Below are 9,514 nucleotides of genomic sequence, written 5' to 3'. Positions count from 1 at the left end.
TCCTGGAACTCAGGCTGTAGACCAGGCTGGCCTCGAACTCAGAAATCTGCCTGCCTCGGCCTTCCAAGTGCTGGGATTAAAGGCGTGTGCCACCACTGCAAAGGCCAGAACAAAATCTTGTTTCCTAAAATCTATCTTTAATTGTTAACATTCTGGGCATCCGTCCACTTGTGGGACACATAGGTAACTCCAATGTACGCTGACTGATAGGCTATGCAAGCTATCCAGCTTGATTCCAGGAGGAAGAAAGAGAAGTGTCTCCTGAGTGCTGTGGCTGGAGTTAAGGTAAGCTCCAAATTTGCAAAGCAGGCAACACAGGGACACTGCCCACAAAGGGAAATAGCAGGAAGTTGAGCAGCAGGGATCTAGAATCTTAGTTTCTCCCAGGGGCTTACTTGGAGGACACATGGGTAGGCGATTGGAGGAGAGGCACAAATCCACTGAACTGCAAATCTCTAGATCTGGAAAAGGATTGGCCAAGGTTAGAACCCATATGCTGTGTCCCAACACTACACTCTAACCCTAAGGGTGGTGATCATGTCATTCAAGTCTCTCTAGCCAATCAGAATCTCCACACGCAGCTACCAATCCGAAGAGGAGGCAGGTCTTCCTGGTACCAAGCCTGCAACTTCCTCTTTGTAATTCAGCAGACATGTGTGGTTCTGTGTGATATGTTTGAGTGCTTCTGGTTGATGAAGTGAGGGGAGCTCGGCAAACTCAGAACTCCAGACATGGTAAGTGCAAGGTCATCTCCCACAGAGGGGAGGAGCAAGCAGCTTAGCAAGCAATGCATGCGTACTGGGTCTTCCCAGTGGCCGGATGGTAAGAAACACGGAGCCAGATGGGGCCACCTGGGAGCTATTGGTGGACCTAGTCTCTTCCTGGACTTGGCTGTGGCCCCTCAATAACTTTATTATGGGGCTGCATCTGCACAAAACGTTTGCAGGGGTGGAGGGAGGGGTGATGTGTAGAAATATACTTGGCAGGATGTCAAACCTGAGAGCCCTGGTTCGTCCTTTATCTTCTCTAAATTGTGTCCTTACCGTTTAACGTGTAGGTGTAAGATCAATTTGTAGTGGATTTTATGAAGACTGTAAAAGACGTTTCACGTGTTGAGTAGCCCTCCAATATTAAGCTGTGATTTACAGGAGTAGAATTAATGATGTCAAAGATGTATCAATGCTTAGGAAATATTAAGTGATACGAAGTGGAATGTAGCTGAGGTAGGACTGCCTGTAAATCACCTGACAGGTATGTAGTATTCTAAGCAGTCCTATTTAAGATTAGGATAGTGGTATACATGTTTGTTTACCAGGATTGTTCAGACACTTATCTCCAAACCATAACAAGGGGAACAAATCTGATTTCCAATCAACCATTAGGCTCATCCTGATATCAAAGAACAGGCCCCTAAAAAGGTGCTCAATATGGCATTATAGGGTCACAGCCAACATTAAGGCCTGGTGTGCCATAAAGATCCAGTTATCGTCCTGGGAAAAGCATAGTTTTGCACAAAGGCAGGGCTATACATGATGACAGCTCTTTGACTGGAAAAGTACTGTTGTGTTGAGGACTGGTCCATTCAAATATGGCTTGATCCTAATGTATAGATAATTGCATATTTTATTGCTGAATACCAGACCATTCACTGCCTGGAGCTTTAAGCAATAGGAGCTTTATCTAAGGCCCTCTTGTATGGAATCGAAAATCGTGCTCTTTCTCTTAAGCCAGAGTTAGTGTTGGGAGAGGTGGTAATGGTCTGTTGGGGAGGAGAAGCTTCAGATCCTGAGATTCCAACTCTTTCCACTATATGGCAATATGGTCATGAGATCCAAGTCCACTGTGGGATTGATCAGTAATGTTTTTTGGATACTTGGTGTTCCCTTGTGCAGCCTTGTTTTATTAGAATTCTCCTGCTTTTGTCCCATTGTATGAAAGTTTCTGCTGACTTCATAGAAGTCTCCATTTCTATCCACTTATCCCCTGTATGTAGCATACAAGATGCTACTCTTAAGAAGCTTACTTGGCAAAAGACATAGCTAGTGTAAGATCTCCCCACCACAGCTGTTGTCCATTCTACCTTCTATTATGCTATCTTTCTCATCTTCTGGGACCTCCAACTCAGGAACCCAACACTCGAAAATGACCTGCTATTTCAGGGTTCTTATGCATTTAATAAATGATTTGGGAAGTTTTGCTGTGTAAATCTCCTTGTTGTCTTAAGTAGGAATTGCAATCGCCAGTCCATATTTAAATTGTTCAAAACAATCGGGCCTGAACTGAGAAGAAACTTATGGATGATAGCCTATGTAGAATACAAAATTTGTTTTTGGTTGGCTCCTCTTTGAGCATCAGCTAGAGTTGAATCCATGCTGTCATTAAGAGTCTTTTCCTAATTAATGTTTTAGCTCTATTTGGAGTCATATCTTTCTGGGATTAGATCTTAGTTCTGGAAGATCTGCATCTTTTTCCTTTCATAGAGATGTTTCTAAGACAAGCTCTGTTGACTCAAGTAGCCTTGATCCTGGTCTGTTGCTCCCCAGGGCAACGACCTTGCTTTCCTCTTGATAAAAATTCCTAAGTTCTTGAGTTAAAGTAATGAAGCAAAGGTGAGTTTTCTAATTGCTCATTTGAGTCATATAATGAACTGTCTATTTCTTCCACCTTCAGATGAGAACAGGAGGAATGGTTTACTCTGTTAACTGTCAGGTGAAAGAGGGCAGAAAATAGCTAGATCACAGACCAAAGTTTAAGAGAGTCCACTGCAGGTGTCACCATTCTGGAAAAGCACCTGATTCAGGCAGGGTGAACAATTTTGTAATTTCACAGCATGTATTAAATAATGCATGTGACTAAATAAAACTATATTGGTGGGCTTTTAATTTGATAAAGGTGGCTTGAGTCAGTGGATAATGAATTTTCATCTCAGGATGTGTATTACATAGTTATGTGCAATCCTTGTTGACATATTTAAGTGAGCTTAGAAATGTACAACACATGCCATTAGCTGAGTGTGTCATATTATAGATCCTAGTAGGTAACACAGCACATAGTGGCAAGATCAAACACTATCTTACTAATGCCATTCCTTCTACCAGGAACAATCTGATCTTTTTGAAATCAGTATAGCAATATATTTTTTAAATTATATTTATCTTTTTAAAAAGTCATTTTTTGTTATTACTTTTAAAATTTCATTTTCTTTATGCATAGGTGCTCTGATCTCTTACTTATTTCCATTCTCCAATGTTTCCCAGAAATTTAGAATTTCACTCTATTTTCTTTTTTTTTCTTTTTCATTCTTTTTTGTTTGTTTTGTTTTGATTTTTTGTTTTTTTCGAGACAGGGTTTCTCCCTGTAGCCCTGGCTGTCCTGTAACTCACTCTGTAGACCAGGCTGGCCTCAAACTCAGAAATCTGCCTGCCTCTGCCTCGCCAAGTGCTGGGATTAAAGGTGTGTGCTACCACTGCCACTGCTGGGCTCATTCCTTTTTCTAAAGAGATTTCCTATCTGTCTGTTTAGAGCAACATCTCCTGTAGCTCAGACTTTCCTTTTGCCATGTAGTTAGGACTTGCTTTGAACACCTGAACCTGCCTCTGCTGCCCAGTGTTTGGAAAACAGTCCTACAACTCCTTTCAATCTGGCTTCTGAGTGATCAGTGAGACAAAAATACCATGTAATGTGTGTTGTCTACCCTCCCCAGATTAGGGTTGAGGGGATTACAAATAACGAGGGAATATTGTAACAATTGAGTTCACTGACCAACTGTGAAACTGGTATAATGGCAGGACAGAAAAGGAGAAAGAAGGAAGGTGAGCCCTTTCTCCTTTGACAGAAGTTGGCATTCATGATGAGTAGGCAAGTGAACAATTTTAGAAAATAATCAGCAAAATTCCTTACTGGCCATATTGGGGCATTTCCCAGATTAGGGAAATGATAAATTTAAATGAGGTCTTCTACTTATATCTAGAATTCAAATTTCTGTATTTTTACTAGTTCAAACAAAAGATCTAGACAAACTGGTTTGGCTGTACCTAACAGGAATGTTATTATTCCTGTGTGAACATACACAGTGTAAGAGAAAAGATGTGAGTACTACTTGGTGCTCTCTAGTACATACGTGTAGTTTCTCAAAAATATTGGACTATAAAATGTCTTTTAACTCTTAAAAATAATCTTTGAGAGTATAATCATCATTTCTTCCTTCTGCTTTCTCCCTGGTGTTAAGTCTGAAACTCTGTGACAAGGAGCTGTGGGGCCTATTTAACAAATCAAAGCAAACCTGGCTGTCTGGTTCTCTAATCAGACCACAGTCCCTACCTGTTACAGATTATTGGTGGCATACCTCACCCTCTACCCTGGGAGTAGGGCTGCCAATCTCCCAGCTGCCATTCCTTATGCAATCCAACCATTGTGGATTGGTCTTTTTCATCTATTGTTAATCATTCTGATCTCTTGTTATGGGTCTTCCTCCTCTCCTCCTACCTCTCCACAATGATCAAGTGTCTACGCTAAACTATTCAAGATATAACTGGGTATACCTTTGTTCTCTCTTTTGTGTATAATAAATTTTCTACTCCACCACACCTAGGAACAGTGATGTCCTATTATTTTTATTTGTTCTTTTTTGTTTTTCATTTCTCTCCAATTATCCGCTCCCAGCTTTAAAATTCATAGCCACTTTTTCTTTTTTTTTATTGGATGTTTTATTTATATTTCATATGTTATCCCCTTACCTCATCTCCCCCCACCAAGGAACCCCCTATCCCCTCACCCCTCCTCCTGCTTCTCTGTGGATGTACCCCTACCTACCCTCCAACTCTCACCTCCCCACTTTCAAATTCCCACCCCCTGGGGCGTCTGGCCTTCATGAGACCAAGGATCTCTTTTCACACCTATGCTCAGCAGGGCCCTCCACCCTTACATAGACAACTGAAGTCAAGGATTCCTCCCTAAGTGCTCCCAGGCTGGTTATTTAGACCCTGGGAGCTCTGATTGGTTGGTAGTGTTGCTCTTCTCATAACTTTTTCTTTTTAATTGTTATTACTCTATGAATTTCATTGCAATTCGGCTGCAGGATTTCCCCAGTATGAAGCAGAGATGGCTGCATTGGACATTGCATGTATAATTGAATATGAAAAGAAATGACCCAGTGCCTTTAACAAGGAAAATAAGTGCTTTGGGAGACTGGAACATTCTAATAAATGCAAATTTCCCAGACTAGGGCTGTGTCTGCATGTATGGTGGAACACCAGAGCTTGGATGACTTCAGCTGTCTGAGTAATCTGCTCTGTGGTCCCCAAGTTGAGGAGCTGCTACTTCCTGTCCTGATGCCCAGCTAAGTTTTCCTAGCTAATGAGGGACTCTGGCAGGCCCATCAATCAGGAGCACTAGTGGAAGGTAGCTTGCAGGTTCTTTACAAGATTTTCCTCAGATGCATGTGTTACAAGCTATGCAGAAGACCACAGCCATGCCCTGGTGATTGTGGCCATCTCTATCACCAGGACGGGAAGAACAAGTCTACTGAGGTATTGGAGTCAGATCTACTGGTACTAAGAGGGACCATGGTTCAGAGTGTGGTTCTGTTGCTCTATGTAGTGATAATAGCAGAGGCTCCTGTCCTTTGACCCTTTCTGAGGGTGGATTCCCAGAAAGGGTATGTAGCCCTTTGAGTGGCCAGGTGTGAAGCTTAAATGTCACTATCCACTGTGTACACACAGACATTGCTTTTTGATGTAGTAAGATGACATTGCAAAAGTGGAAGTTTGATTTCTAGAATTTGTGAACCTTCTACATTGAGTTTTGTTTGACTGATTTTATAAATAATTTGGAAATGAGTAGAAAAGAGGTGATAGGGATCATACTTCAGAAACATTAACTAGAATACTTTAGTCATTCTATTACCTCTAGTAATAATGGCACGATACACAGGAATTTAATTCTTGGTTAAAAAGGGAGCTTCTGAGATGTAGAAGTTTCTCAGGCCTGTATGGTGCTGGGCAGGTGGATAAGACAGATTTGACATCTTGTAACATAATCCATGTGGCAAGAAGCAAATATTAAGTCATTATTCAATATTGTGTTTTTTTAGACTTGAGTGGAGCTGGTTATGCCTGAAATCACTAGGGGTCATGAAGAGCTGCAGAGCCATAGACCACCTTTCTGATCACCTACCTTTATTGACAGATCTCTATGCCATCAGGCCTCTCTGTTTGGAAGGCAGACCTATAGTAACTGAAAGGTCAGAAATAGAACATTTTAGGGGTCACGTCAGTTATTTTTGTAGCACTCATGAAATCTGATTTTATTTTATCTATATTTAAGCACAGGTAACATTAGTCAAGTTCACAATTTTCCTGGTGTAGTTCCCTCAGTTGTTTGGAAGAGAACTTGAAATCTGGTCACATGGAAATGGGCAAAGGAAGGTTTCTCTGATACTGTGTTGCAGAGCATTGGGCAACATTGAGAATTTGGTCTTGGGTAACAGATATTGGGATGAGTCTTTGGACAGACTGCTTAATCTTCTGGAGGAGTGGCCTGTGGTTGAATAGTGGGTTTCTGCCCATAGTTCAGAGCTCAGACACAGAGATAGGGTAAGAAGGGAAGGGAAGATGGAAATGGTCTTTTGTATCTACAGGAGGCCTGGACAGGTGAGAAGAAACTGCAGTCCTCAGGGCACCCTTGGGTATTGGGTCTCAGGGAACAGAAAGTGAGGAAGGTCTGGCAGGATGCTACATGATCTCATACCCAACATCTTAATACAGAGGCATCAGGATCCCCGCGATCATTTATTTGCTTCTACATTTACTTCAGTTTTTGTTTTTCTTCAATTGTGAAAGACTGTTTGCTTATTGGATAAAAAGTCAGTAGGTATTCATTTTGAAGTACACATTGACACTGTTGTTGGGATCATGCTTTCTTATGTACATATGTACTGGAACTTTTAGGATGTAGTGACCTATGATGACGTGCATTTGAACTTCAGCCGGGAAGAGTGGGCTTTGCTGGATCCTTCTCAGAAGAGTCTCTATAAAGATGTGATGTTGGAGACCTATAGGAATCTCACAGCTATAGGTAATACAGTGAGTTTATTTTCACTTTTAAAATATAGGCATATCTGTTTGTTACTGTTATTTGTTTTTGTAATTTTAGTTGAGATTGAGGAAGAATGATGTGAATAAATCAGACATGGTTCTAAAGTTCACTCAAATTGATAACTTAAATGTTTTCTAATTTCCAATAATGTAACCTACTTTCTCTGGTACTATATTTTAGGCTACATTTGGGAAGATCAAACTATTGGTGAATATTTTTCAAGTTCTAGAAGACATGGAAGGTAATTTTCATGTGCAAGCTGATAAGAAAATGCCTATGAATAAAGTTTAATATGTGGTACAAGTTGTAAAGAAAAGCAGTAGGATAAAATATGCACTGCTTTAAGTTATAGATGATTATTAAATCTCACAAAACCATGTATGTTGATGTTAGACATACAGTTTGTGTTTGCAAGGTTTTCCTTTAATTTCTAAAACACAGGAAACAAGGGCTTACCAGATTTGTTACTATTTGAATGTAGCTCAGTAGAGCCACGCTCTAGAACTGCCAGTCTGTTCACTCTCATACCACTTAGCTACTGCAATAGGGAAACACATTTATTAGGTGATAAGTAGATGTCTAAAACCTTGTAATAAGGAAATAATCCATAGTAAATCTGTCCTTAACCAGATACTTGTAATAACGTTGCTAAATTTATTGAGATGGACAGTTTATGAGTTTAAGAACGGTTTTGTGGAGAAACTTTAATCCTTGTACCATATATATGAGGAAAAAGTCAAACTCTGTGAATGTAATATGGAACTCTTTCATTTGTTATTCTTTTTTTTTAATATGGATGTCATAGGTCATGATGGATGCAAGCCATTTAAGCATAGAGATATTAAAAAAAGCAACATACCTTTCCTGTTTCCAGAACAATTAGATGATATATAGTACTGCCCACATTGAATAGACATTTCTTTTTTTATGTTTTGTTTTATTGTTTTGTTTCTTTTTTTTTTTTTCGAGACAGGGTTTATCTGTGTAGCCCTGGCTGTCCTGGAACTCACTCTGTAGACCAGGTTGGCCTCGAACTCAGAAGTCCGCCTGCCTCTGCCTCCCAAGTGCTGGGATTAAAGGCGTGCACCACCACTGCCCGGCCTGAATAGACATTTCTAAATGTGCTTAAAGTTTATAAATATTTAGTTTCCCAATATTATTGAGGATATTTACCAAGTCAAACTGCTGAAAACATGAGAATTAGGGAAGTACAATTTTTTCTCTTAGCATTGGTTTATATTCCAAATGTAATATTATTCACATGATAGCAAAATTTATTAATTCAATCACTGTACAAACCTCTCAGTTCTTCCTATTCTCTTCTAATGTGTGAATAACCTCTTATAAAAAAAGTATGCTATACATGTAAGCCATGTAATCAATACTTTTCCCATTCCTTGCATCTTTAAAGATGTAAACCAACCAATAATGAATGAGAACACCTTTGAATCTTAACAAAGTAATACTATGGTAAAATCAGATTACCATTCCATTTAAACCAAATTGTAAATGAATTTATACAGATAAAAACATTTATCAGTATAATCAATATGACAAAGCTTTCACATCTGCCAATTTCTTTCCAGGCATGAAAGAGGTTGTTTTGTAGAGCAACCCTCTGAGATTAATGAATTTGCTAAAGCTTTTGCCTATCAGAGTCATACTCAAAGACATGAAAGAACTCATAGTGGAAAGAAACTTAATGAGTGTAACCAATGTGTTAAAGCCTTTCTCAGAAGAAGTAATCTCCAGAGACATAAACAAACACATACAAGAGAAAAACTCTATGAATGTAACCAGTGTGGTAAAGCCTTTGCACAAAGCAGTGGTCTTCAATATCATAAAAGAACACATGCAGAACCGAAACCCTATGAATGTTACCGATGTGGTAAAGCCTTTGCACATACCAGTTCTCTCCAATATCATAAAAGAACACATACAGGAGAGAAACCCTATGAATGTAACCAATGTGGTAAAGCCTTTGCAAAAAGCAGTAGTCTGGAATGTCATAAAAGAACACATACAGGGGAGAAGCCCTATGAATGTAACCAATGTGGTAAAGCCTTTGCACAAAGCAGTAATCTGGAATGTCATAAAAGAAAACATACTGGAGATAAACCCTATGAATGTAACCAATGTGGTAAAGCCTTTGCAGGAAAGAGTGGTCTTCAATATCATGAAAGAACACATACAGGGGAGAAACCCTATGAATGTAACCAATGTGGTAAAGCCTTTGCACAAAGCAGTAGTCTGGAATGTCATAAAAGAAAACATACTGGAGAGAAACCCTATGAATGTAACCAATGTGGTAAAGCCTTTGCTTCAAGCAGTGGTCTCGAGTACCATAAAAGTACACATACAGGAGAGAAGCCCTATGAATGTAACCAATGTGGTAAAGCCTTTGCACAAAGCAGTAGTC

At 39.7% G+C, this 9,514-nt stretch overlaps 1 pseudogene; it reads left to right on the top strand.

The window, feature by feature from the left end:
* The window catches only part of LOC114626606, a 34,274-nt pseudogene that overhangs the window by 24,007 nt on the left and 753 nt on the right, over window positions 1-9,514 (top strand).

The sequence above is a fragment of the Grammomys surdaster genome, unplaced genomic scaffold (genome assembly GCF_004785775.1).
Source record: "Grammomys surdaster isolate TR1022 unplaced genomic scaffold, NIH_TR_1.0 238, whole genome shotgun sequence".
Lineage (NCBI taxonomy): Eukaryota > Metazoa > Chordata > Mammalia > Rodentia > Muridae > Grammomys > Grammomys surdaster.
The sequence above is the reverse complement of the archived record's forward strand: the minus strand, read 5'-3'. Positions and strand labels throughout refer to the sequence as shown.